General features: G+C 41.3%; 1 long non-coding RNA gene across 1 annotated transcript; it reads right to left on the reverse strand.

Moving 5' to 3' along the window:
* Nucleotides 1–572: 572 nt before the first annotated feature.
* Nucleotides 573–11387, reverse strand: LOC128832064 (uncharacterized). The gene is made up of 3 exons (XR_008443887.1): nt 11236–11387; nt 3624–3764; nt 573–681 (listed from the first exon to the last, which is right to left on the reverse strand). It is a non-coding gene; the product is annotated as an uncharacterized LOC128832064 (long non-coding RNA).
* Between the last annotated feature and the right edge of the window lie 1078 nt (nt 11388–12465).

A 12465-nucleotide genomic window follows, 5' to 3' on the forward strand; every position in this document is an offset into this window, starting at 1 on the left:
CTTTATCCATTCTTATGGCTAATGAGGAACAAATTACTTATCACTCATGAATGACACTAACTACCCACTCTTGCACAAAAGGAGAATATTACAATTTACATTTAAATGAGATTTGAAATGTTAATGAACAGAGCCAGTATTCTAATTATCTCTACAAATACATTAAATTAAGGTGAACTTTAGGAGATGAATTACTTTTTGAATCATATTCTAGGATTGCCCAGCAGTACTGCTCTACTTAGTCTGTTGGCATTTGCAGTATAAACACCAATATTCAGTGCTTTAGAACTTGTTTGTTTCTACATCATAGCAGGCAATAACATTGCCTAATATATCAAATATCAGACCATGGGTTTCACAGAGGACACAAGGTTAATTTCTGTTTTGTAGCCCTAATAATGGAATTTGACCATACTATTTTTAAAATAGAGTTACAGGGCATCAAATGCATGTGTAGTATTTTCATGTGCTTTTATTGCCACCTCTTGCTAAGCACCCTCCTCCCCAAATTTAAGTTTTATTTAAAACATTGTTTTGTGATCCAATCCTGTCACGAGCTCCATATGGGCAGATCCCTGAGCCATGGCAGAAGCCCTGTGACTGGCTGTGGTTCTGTCAGCTCGGTGCTTGCAGCTGGATCCTGGCCCTATCCCTTGATGTGCTTTAGTGTCCTAAAAAGTTCTGAAAGAAAAAAAGGGAGATTATGAAATAGCTGATTTAATTATCAGATATTTAGGATTTGTTTGCCTCCTCCCATGGGAAAACAAATTTCCTCATGGGAAAACCCAAAGGAGGAGGTGAAAGGATCCTAGAGGAGGTTCCTCCATAATTGTTCTGTCTCCCGCTTCCATGTGCATACATATAGATCCTGACTGCACTGCCTACCCACACAACCTACAGATCCTGGGAACTAGCAGGAAGCCATGACCATCTGCATGGCTCTTCTGTGCTCTGCACAAGTACTGTGGCCTCCTTGCTCCCTCCTGAGGCCCTGTCATCTGATCCTGGGACTGTACTATTAAATGGAGATTCCTCAGTGCAAAAAGGGGTGGGGATGGAAAGAAAACAGCTAAAGGCTGTATTACCATTGAGCCATTTAACCTCAGTTCTGACTCAGCCCTTCACTCTCAACCATCTCTGTGATAGATTCCCAAGCCCTGTGGAAACCCCTCCACTGTGGCAGGGAAAAGGCATCATACTTCTCAGAGGTGGCTGAGTCCAGAAGTGGAACATGCTCCACACAGATCTGGAGCATAATCAGGCCCTTAATTATTTTGCTTATTTGTTTATAAAATAATTGCTAATAGCCGTAGCTTTTTTCTCACTTTAACTAAAAAATAAATCAGTGCCTGTATGGTTCCCAGACAAGGAAGTAGCAGCAGCAAACACTCCTTAGGTGGAATTCTGGAACAATACTACTCCAGTGTCTGTATGATTATTCAAAACTAACGTAGCTATTCTCCAGATTTTCAATGGTACGGCCACATAAAGTTGACCAAAAAGAGGAAAAGAAAATCCAGGAAGATAAAATTTTCATACATTTTTGGAGTTAATTCTAATTAATGGACCATCTTTTAAATTATATGAAGAATTATATGTCAGTTTGAAACACTTTCTATTGCAAGAGGTAGGTCCTTTCTATGACCTTGCAGCTGGCTAGCCTGTTTGGGTTCTGTAGAACTGAAGAACATTAATTCATTTAACTAAGTGCTCAAAAGTTGCATGTATTTTGTTTGTATTATGTTTCTTTGTAAGAATAAGTGGAACATGCTCTTAATTTTAATTATAAACAGAAGCAACTGCTAATGCCTGGAAATATTTTTTAAGCCAAGCAAGATTTTTTAATAAGAATATTGAAATCATTCACGGGGTACTAAATTATGCATGGATTTAAACTCCCATCTGAGTCTACTTTTTTTAATAATTATCACTACCTCTCTCCTCTACTTCATCCTTTTAATAATAAGTTAAATAAAGAGATGTGTAAGCCAAGAAGTTTTCAAGATTTATTTTTAGGAAGGCAAAAAGTTCAACAATCTCCAGGCTGACTAGGTCAATACCAATTCCAGTGGCAACACCCAGACAACGAGTTATATGAGTGGGGAATAGAGTTGTTCATTATTAAAACTAAAATGACACTTATAGGTTAAATACTAATTACTCCCAACATTGGGCTCACGTGTTCCATACTTAAGAATGGCAGACAGAACTTCCTTGGCCATCGAAAATTGAAAGGGCATGTTAGCAAAAGAACTTTAACCATTAAAATAAAATAAAGTTTTCTTTGGGACTACTCAATTAACTTATCATTTTATCTAAATATGTACCAATATCCATTGAAGAAGGAAGACATGAAATTACAGGAAAAGGAGAGCAAAAAATAAAAGTGAGTGCAAAGTGGGTGTAAGATGCTATTATTCTTGCTGGTAGCATTTTGCACTCTCTTTGCACAGGGGTAAATGACTACTCATGGTGTAAGGCAAGGTGCCCTGTTTATAGGCCCTGTGGCTAGCAAGAATGATTTGGTTTAAATTTTGACAGGTTTATTCTGAAGGCTAAGAAAAAAAATGCTGTTACGTCTGAGGAAAATAAAGGCCCAGATCCACAAAAGGACTTGTGTTGCAACACTGATCATCACAGAACCTAACTTTTAGGCTCCTAGAAAATCACAAGAAAAACAATGGGAGCAACAAAGCCTGATTTAAGTACCTAATCACTCCATACAAAGAATAGGGAGAGATAGGTGCCTTAGAATGCAATCCAGAAAAGCCAGTATGCTAGGTGGGGAGCTAGCCAATGGGAGATGCCAATGACAGGGGTATGTCCTAAGCCTCTCTCCTCTCTTGGAGATAGGCACCTCCCTGCAGCCTGTATTTAGGATCCTATCTCTGCTAGTTATCTGCAACCAGGAACCCATCACCTGACTCCATACAAAATGGCCAGAGGAGGAGGAGAAGGTGATGGTTATAATATGGTGCCAACCTTACAACATTTAGCCCACCACAACCACCTCCTTCTTTGCTAGACTTTGAATCAAACTCGATCTGATAGCTGGTCTCTGAGCATATCTACCAGATTGGGCCCTACATGTGATTTAAGCAGCTGAATGCCTGTTTTCTCCCAGCTGATGAATCACTCTGGGGCAGAAACATAGGGAACTTTTACCCTACAAACTTAGGTGCTCAGTGAGATTAAGCATCTAAAGCAATTGGCAAGAGTTCTGTGGATCATGGTGGCACCTAAAGCTGGGACTTAGATGCCTAAACTATAGACTTAGGCACTTAAACCACAGATTTAGGCACCTAAGTAGTTTTGTGGGTTTGGGCCCCCCTTTTTTGGATAACAGTTTGTTAGACAATTAGACTGGAAAGGTTTTGGTCAAGGTGTTTTCAAAACAGGAATCAAAATCAGGCACCAAAATCCATATTTAAACAACAAAATAAGCACAGGTGCAACCACAGAGAAGAAATTGGAGGGATAATAGGGACAGCATTTTGATCAATATTTTTAAAATGCATTGGAGAGAGGCAGACTAGCAAGAGACAAATTTCTGTTCCCACAGCACACTTAATCCAAATCCTGTAACATAAAATATATATATATAAAAAAAGAGAGATTATTACCTGCTGTTGAAGTCAGGCACACACCTTGCTGCTGGTGCTGGCGGTAAGCATCTAGTTTTTCTATAAATAATAAGTGTTTTAAAATCTGCTTTTCTCACGGCAGGATCCATTGGAGGGAAGTTGAAGCTAGACAAATTCAGGCTGGAAATAAGATATAAATTTTTAACAGAGTAATTAACCATTGGGACAATTTACCAAGGGATTTAGTAGAGTCTCCATCACTGGCAATTTTGAATTAAGATTAATTATTTTGGGGGGGGGGGGGGAAAGACATGCTTTAGTTCTAACAGGAATTATTTTGGGAAACTTCCATGGCCTGTGTTATAGAGGAGGTCAGACTAGATCAGTGGTCACCAACCCGTCGATCGTGATCAACTGGTTGATCCTGGGGACTTTCCTAGTCGATTTCGATCTCCGGTGGTGTTGTGGGACTGCCGCCAAGGCAGGCTCCCTGCCTTCTGCAGCCCCACACTGCTCCTAGAACTGGCCAGCACAGCCACATGGCCCCGGTGGGGGCGGGGAGGGGGAGCAGAGGTCTCTGCACGCTGCTCCTGCCTGCAAGCACCACCCTCACAGCTCCCATTTGCTGGGAACGGGGAACTATGGCCAATGGGAGCTGAGGGGGCGGTGCTAGCAGAGAGAAGCAGCGCGCAGAGCCATGTCCCCACCCCACCCCTCCCAGGGGCTACAGGGGTGCGCTGGACCCTTCTGGGAGTGGCATGGGGCTAGGGCAGGCAGGAAGTCTGCTTTAGCCTTGCTGCACTACCAACCGGGAGCTGCCCACAGTGAGTGCCGCCTGGCGGGAGGCCGCACCCCAACCCCTCCCAGAGCCAGCAACCCCTACCCCCTCCTGCACCCCAAACTCCTTCCGTAACCCTTAGCCTCCTGCCACAGCCAGCAGCCCATATCCTCCTGAACCCCAACTCCATGCAGCAGCCCTGACCCCCTCTCAAAGCCAGCACTCCATACCTCCTCCTGTACCCCAGCCGCCTGACCCAGCCTGACCCCCTCTCAGAGTCGGCACCCCACACCCCCTCCTGCATTCAACCCTCTGCCCCAGCCCAGAGCTCCCTCCTGCACCCAAACACCCTCCCAGAGATTGCACCCCTCACCTCCTCCTGCACCCCAAACCCTGCCCTAGGCTCAGCTCAGAGTCTCCTCCCATCCTTCAAACCCCTTGGCCCCAGCCCAGAGTCCACACCACTTCCCGAACCCCAACCCCTGCCCCAGTCCGGTCAAAGTGAGAGAGGGTGGGGGAGAGCGAGCGACGCAGGGCGGGGCATGGAGTCAGAGGCGGGGCTTTGGGGAAGGGACGGGGCAGATCCTGGGTTGCACCTAAATTCAAAAAGTGATTTGGGCATAAAAAGGTTGGAGACCACTGGACTAGATAATCACAGTGGTTCCTTCTAACCTGGGAATCTATGAAGAGGAAGCATTGTGTGATCTGGGGGCTCTACTGCCTGCAGTATCCTGAGAGCTAGATGACACAAACAATAGGTAAGACAGAGGGAGACAGAGACTGGTTGTGTCCAGAAGAGTATTAAAGGGAGGATAAGAGCAGCCAGAGGAAGGGGGAGAAGTTAAAATCAATCTGACAATTTTAATACTCTGTATGAGGGGAGTTTATATTTGAACTGCATTATTAGCATCATACAATGACATGCATTTAAATTAATAATTTATATTTGAATAAAATGATGAGATTTAATCCAGCTATGTACCGCATCATATCTTTATATAAGATAAGCCTCTCAGTGACAGCCACAATACTTAAATAGATAAAACAAACAAGTATTTTAAATTCTCATTATTCCTTAAGAGGGAGATTTTCCAAGGAAACCCCATTTTCTATCAGAAAAATGTTTCATTTTAATTTTTTCCTCAACCAGCTCTCTGTCTGTAATTTCTTTGTGTCCTTACTCAAAGTTGGTTTATTCCTAGCCCTTCAAAGATCCCCATATAAGTCAATTTCCATGAAATACTTTGCATATTGAAAATAAACAGGTTGCAGGTAAGCCAAATTACTGACGATTATTGTACTAAATTGTAATGGTTATACAGTGAGTTTGATCAGTTTGATCTCTGGCACATTCCATGAGTTCTAGAATTTTATTCAGACCCAGACTTCCCTATTTCCCCAGATGTGAATATGAGTATCTTGCCAAACAACCAGATTAGTCATGCCGAACAAAAAAGCATTTCATTATTTGATCTGCAGAGGGGCCCCACATTTTACATTGCTGAACAATTTTTCATGTCCTCACATCCAACCACGACAATCACCATCAACATGTTTCTTATCTGGGATTGCACATTTGTTTATGCTCTCAGGGCATGGGGAAACACTTTAAAATCAGACATTCCTGCCCCCTAGAAGCGCAAAAGAAAAATAACCCAATACATTTTCCCCATTTGGCAATTTCTTAATGACAGTGTAAATAAATTTTTAAAAATGACCTAAAAACGTCTTCCTATGTTGTCTAGAATTTATAAATAAAACTGTAACCATTCAACTGAAATAGGCCACAAAAAAGGCCTTCCGGCCAGGAAAATAAAATGAAACTTTTAAAGTCTTTTGCACTCCCACAAAAAAACAGCTTTAAAATGGCAACATTCCACATGAGTGACCTGATGACAGAAAGCAAATTCACATTGCAGTCATTCATTCTGCTGATCTCCCCATAGGTCAAGAATGGTGCCAGTTTCACAGCTCTTCCATGACTAGCTGTGAAATTGGATACAGGAAGTTTTATTTCAATTGTATGAAAAAAAGGTTTCTGGGTGAACTTCAGCTGAAGATTGTCCAGAGGGTGAATTAGACTTTGGTTTGAACTTCAGCCTACAAAAGGCCAGTTTTAAAATAATAGTAGTGGATGGCACTGGCTGCTCTGTATGATGGGAGTTTGTATTTGAACTGTGTTATTAGCATCATACAATGAAGTGCATTTAAATGAATAAATGATAAGTGAATAAAATGTTTAGATCTAATCCAGCTATATACTGTATCATACCTTTACATAATATAAGCCACTCAGTGGCAGCCACAATCCCTAAATGGATACAAATCATAAGAAGATATTTTAAATTCCTATTATTCCTTACGAGGGAGATTTTCAAAGGAAGTTAGGCAACCGATGCCCAGAAACGTCAATGGAGCTGAGTGCCTTACTGCACTTTGTGCCCTTGAAATACAATCTTCCACCATAAATTTTAGGGTGCACTTACACTTTGTCATATGTAATCAGTTAGGACCTTTGTAATAGGACCTAGTTGTACATGACTGTGTTAATGTCAAATGCTGCGCTTTCACCTTAAGCAGCTGAAATCTGTTTGTATTCAAAAGTCCCTCGGGACCTGAGGAGGTTCTGTTGGCCGCATGTTCACTTGGGATATAACCTTTGTCTCTTAATGTGAGAGTCAGTTTATCCAGAAACTGTGTGATGTCCAATGACACATTTGCATAAGTTCCTTCAAGGGCAATGATGGTCACAGGGGGCAAACATTGGCTTTCCTGACATAAGACAGAATTAGATGAATAATGTATTTTAGAAGTGTGAATGTTCATTTACATAAAGACTTGCAGATTATGTAAACGTGACTCACAGCTCCTTTAATTTGCCTCCCGTAAACACTTTATTTACAAGAAAGTTGTGTAACTAAACATTTCCACACTAATACTTGTATGAATACGTATTCACAGGAATATTCACAGGAGAAAGGTTTATGTGACCCCAGGGTCTGTTCTAATTTACAGCATCTTTATCCAGGCCGCCTATGTTGCTTCAGCCTAGAGCAGGCCAAAATCTTTCGAGTGCTTAGCCACCAGAGACTTCCCTTCATGCTCTTGTCAGGACCCCTTCAGCCCCTAGCCCCAACACTAGAGGCTGGGGGGCTGTGAAGGGAACAGCATCAGTCAATATAGGGTGGCCCTACATTGTTCCTGTACTGGGAAAATTCTCACCTAGTTGATGTTTGTTCAATGCAAATAATTTGCACAGTTGTTTTGAGAATGACAATAGATCAAAGTTGTGTCCCAAGGAAGGAGCAACTTTGGAAATTCCTCATTGGAACAAAATAGCGACCACTAAGAAAGTAGTTTGCGGGGCGGAGGCGGGGGGAGTGCGGGAGGAACCTATCCATGAATACTCATTAGAATTGGAAAGCTAATTTTGATTCTATCATTTTTGGGGCCCTTTTCTTTTGAACTGACACTGAATCAGAGTGACTTATTGCAGAATTTATTAGCATACAACAGGTATGCTAAATGGTTTGAATACATTTGAAAAGGGTTGCATATCAACATTACCAGCTGGAAACAATTGTATATCCTAACTGCATCTGGCTATGTCAGTCCTATAACATCTAACTAATAAAATAAAAAAAGTAATGGGAATAGAGGTCTGAACAGTCAATGAAAATATTTTACATTTCCTTTGATATTTGACAATGTTATTTTTAAAACTTGGTTAGGAGATCTCCTCAGTATGTAATTTTTAACTAGAGGCAGAGGCAGAGCTGTGCTGAGCTAAGTATGGAGACTTGTTATAAAACGTCAATTGCTAGGTGAATTGGAGAGCCACAAAAAAAGAAAGCTAAGGGGAGACTTTTGGAGGAAGTGGAGAAGGGGATTGTGAGAGGCTTTCCTTCCAGGTCCAGCTATACATTCGATTCCATGATGTCCACTGATGGAACAGTGGTGGTGACTTGCAATGGAGGTGCATGGTTTTTTTTCCTGCTTGAAGCCAGAAGGGACAGAATTACCAGAGAAAAAAGGTCATTGTGGCATTGGACATAGCTGGCAACAGACAAAAATGGGTAAACTGTAACCACCAGAGAAAAGAGAACCAGGAGGAATTTCACATAGTATTGATTTGAAATCTTCTAGCTAGCTACTCAGTGTCGAAACTGTGGAAAATAACTCTTAAGATCCAGCTGGTCCGAGGGAATGGAGAGATGTATAGACACACATGTTGATGACAGCTCAGCCTATCCTATAAGAAAAGCAAGCTTGCCCACAAAGAGATCTCCAACCATTCAAGGAAGACTGACAATCCTTATAGGGGATTCAATACTCAGAAGAATTGAAAGAATATTCTGCCAGGGACATACAGACAACAGTATGCTGTCTTCCTGGATCCAAGACATGAGATATCACTCTAAGATCAGATAGGCTTCTGAAGTCAATGGATGAGAATCCATTGATGATGATCCATCGATGATCCACTGATGATGGTTCAGACAGTATACTGCTGGCTAGGTAAGTGGTTTATGGTTTTAGTTTTGTGGAACATTAGTTCACCTTCTATGGGGACAGAGAGCTGTAACAGTTTGGATGGCCTCCACCCTCAGGAGAAGGGGAACCAGTCTCCTTGGGGACAGACTAATAAGTTAAACTAATAATGGGGGAGGATAAAAAGTGAGAAAATATGAGATGTTGAGAACAAAATTAATCAAGGATCCAAGGACATGAAGAAAAGAAATTATTTATTTGCCTATATACTAATGCTAGGAGTCTGGATATCATAAATGAAACTGGGTCCATGCATTTTCCAAATTTTCCAGGAACTCATTTCACTCACTCCACAGCCATAGTTGCAAGTCCACACTAAGTCTTTGACTTGAAAAAAACAGTGAAAAGTCTCATATCATTGATCAGTTTGCATAGCTGGGGATTTATCTTCATGTAAGGAAATATTAGGATGTAGCAGGTCTCAACAGATTCACAAAATGATGGCAAAAAAAAAAAGAGTTGAAGGTGATTGCTGGGTAGTGTGATGTGGTGTGCTCCTACAGACAAGCAAAACATTGTCCAATTTCTGCTAAGGACTCAAAATAGGCCTGTTAGCTCTTAAGGCATGCTTAAGCATCTGTACAAAACATTCCACTAGTTCATTAATAGCAGAATGGTATGGAGCAGAACATATATGCTCAATTCTATTTGAAGCTAAGAACCTTTCAAGTTCTTCAGATTAGAACTGAGGTCCATTGTCACTCACCAACTGTAATAGTAAACCAAATTGTCTAAACAAGGTACAAAGAGGTTTAGTGGTCTAGATAGCTTAGTAGAAGTAATTTAAAAACTTATGGCCATTTCGAATGGGCGTAGAATATGATCAAAAACATAAATCCTTCTAGAGATTTGCCAAAGTCCATTTGAATATGTGTCCAAGAAGTCTGAGGCCATGACCAAGGGCATATGCAAGCTGGACCAGGACCATGCTGAATTTGATGACACAAAGTACAGCACTTCACCTTCCTCTCAATAGCTTTATCAATACCCAGCCACAAGACATGACTGAGCTATGGCCTTCATCTGTACAATGCCAAAATGACCTTTCTGAAGAGCTCAAAAACCTGAAATTGAAGTGGTTTGGGAATGATCACTCACATTCCCCATAAGATAAATAATTCACATTGATGTGACACAAATTGTGTAAACTGGGGATTCTTTTGATCCAACACTGTAGTCTGTCGAACCATTCCCTTCACAAGAGAAAGCACATCTTACTTAGCAGTTTCTTTGTTGATGTCTGTGCTAGTGATGGGTAACCCATTCATCAAACTGAGATAGAACACTTCATCAGAAGTTTCTTTGGGTTAATGAGAGCTTGTGCATGGCAAACTCAACAGCCAATCTGCATTGCCATGTTGAAAGTAGCAATGGCCATTTTTGCATATGGGCAGCAGCTAATGACTGAATTAAATGTTTTGGTCCAAAAATTGAAAGTCATGGGTGATGATCCATCAGCAAGGTAAAATGTCTACCAGACCACTGACTAGACTCCTTCCTAGTCTGGGCCCAATCCTTTCCCCTGGTATAATCTTTGTTAGATCCAGCAAGAATCTCAGGTGGTAAGCAGGGGTTCTCATGACTGGCAGCCCCCTTTGTCCTGCTTCACCCCCTTTTATAGCTCTGGCACAAGGTGAGAATCTTTCGTCTGTGCTTGTCCCACACTCACCAAATCAATGGAAAAATACAAGGATTAAGATGGATTCCAGTATCATGTGACATGGTCACCTGTCACTGTAATACCCCTAATCTCCCTTCTTCCTGGGTTGGCCCACAGGTACACAGGAAGGTTTGCAGGTAAATAAACCATCTACAACTAATTGTCTGAGTCAATGGGAGCTATCAAGATTCTAAACCACCATTAATTGCTCACACTTTGCATAATTACAATAGGGCCTCAGAGTTATAATCCATATTTCTAGCTTCAGATACAAGAATGACACATGCATACAAATAGGGGGAATATATTCAGTAGGTTATAACCTTTGTTATTGACCTTACAAGAGATCTTTTGCATAAAACATATTCCAGTTACATCATATTCACACTCATAAGCATATTTCCATAAAACATATGGAATGCAATGTCACCCACACTCATAGTCTTTAGCCCATTTCCATTTTCCTTTGCTTGTAATAGTTCATGTAAGGGTACCAATATTGTCACCAGATTAGGCAGAAATTTACCATAATAAATTTAACCAATCCTAACAATGAATGTGATGGTGATTGAAGAACTGCTTTATCTTTCTCTGGTGATTTTCTCAAGCCCTTGGCATCAATTATATGTCCAATATATTCAACTAAAGGTTTAAAAACTCACATTTCTCTTGACGTATTCTCAGTCCATGGTCTTCCATATGTTGCAAGATAGTATCCAAATTTTGAAGACAATCCTCTTGATCTTTTCATGTAACAAGGATATTATACAAATAACACTGAACTCCATTTAGTTCTTTCAGGATCTCATTCATGGCTTTCAGAAACAGGGTAGGTGCCAATGTGATATCTAAAAGCAACATTAACAAAATAAGCCTTTTTGTGTGTTGATTGTGAGATATTTGTGAAATTCCAGATTGATCTCAATTTGCAGGCATGCATTGAGCAAATCCAATTTACAGAAACATTGTCCACCACTAAGAGTAGCAAACAAATCTTCAATATGAGGTAGTGGATACTACAGCTAAAATTGTATTCAGAATTACTTTGAGAGCTCCACAAATTTGGATTGAGCCATCCTTTTTGATGACTGATATAAAGGGTGTTGCCCACTCATTGTGTGAAACTGGTGACAAGACTCAATTGTTCACTGCATAGTCCAAATTAGCTTCCACCAGAGGCTTCAGAGTGTAAGGCATAACTCTTAGCTTGCAATATTTTGTCTGGTTGTCAGACTGACAGTGAGCTTCACTGACACATTATTAATTTGTTTAAAGTTTTCAAAAAACTTTGGAGTGTCTGTCTAGTATTTCTTGAAGATTCTGAGGTGTTTTCATGATCTCAGTCCAATTCTCCACAAGCTTCTGAAGCCTAGATTGGACAAATAATGATAGCTACTTCCTTTCAATCCCAAACAAGGTTAAAACAGCTGATTGTCCATCAAGTTGAATTTTCGCCTGGAGGTTTCTTCCAGAGGAACTTGTGACAAAGTCTGGTGATAGGTTGATGCAAAAACAGCAGCTCCAGTATGAAGCTCCATTCTTGTAGGAATTCCTTCAATCAAAGATGTAACCCAGATGCCACGTCTTATTCCAGCTTCCAACTTCCTGCTGACTAGGAAACAGGAGTGTCTAAAGCAGGTATCGGCAACCTTTGGCACACGGATCGCCAGGGTGCTTACCCTGGCGGGCCAGGCCCCTTACCCTGGCGGGCCAGGCCCCTTACCCTGGCGGGCCAGGCCCATTTGTTTACCTGCCACGTCCACAGGTTCGGCCGATCGCGGCTCGGCCCGTCAGGGTGCTTACCCTGGCAAGCCGTGTGCCAGAGGTTGCCGACCCCTGGTCTAAAGTAACAGCAATCTCCTGTCAGTTTAAGCTGCATGATTACATACTAA

This window comes from Malaclemys terrapin, chromosome 2 (assembly GCF_027887155.1).
Source record: "Malaclemys terrapin pileata isolate rMalTer1 chromosome 2, rMalTer1.hap1, whole genome shotgun sequence".
In the NCBI taxonomy this organism is placed as follows: Eukaryota; Metazoa; Chordata; order Testudines; family Emydidae; genus Malaclemys; species Malaclemys terrapin.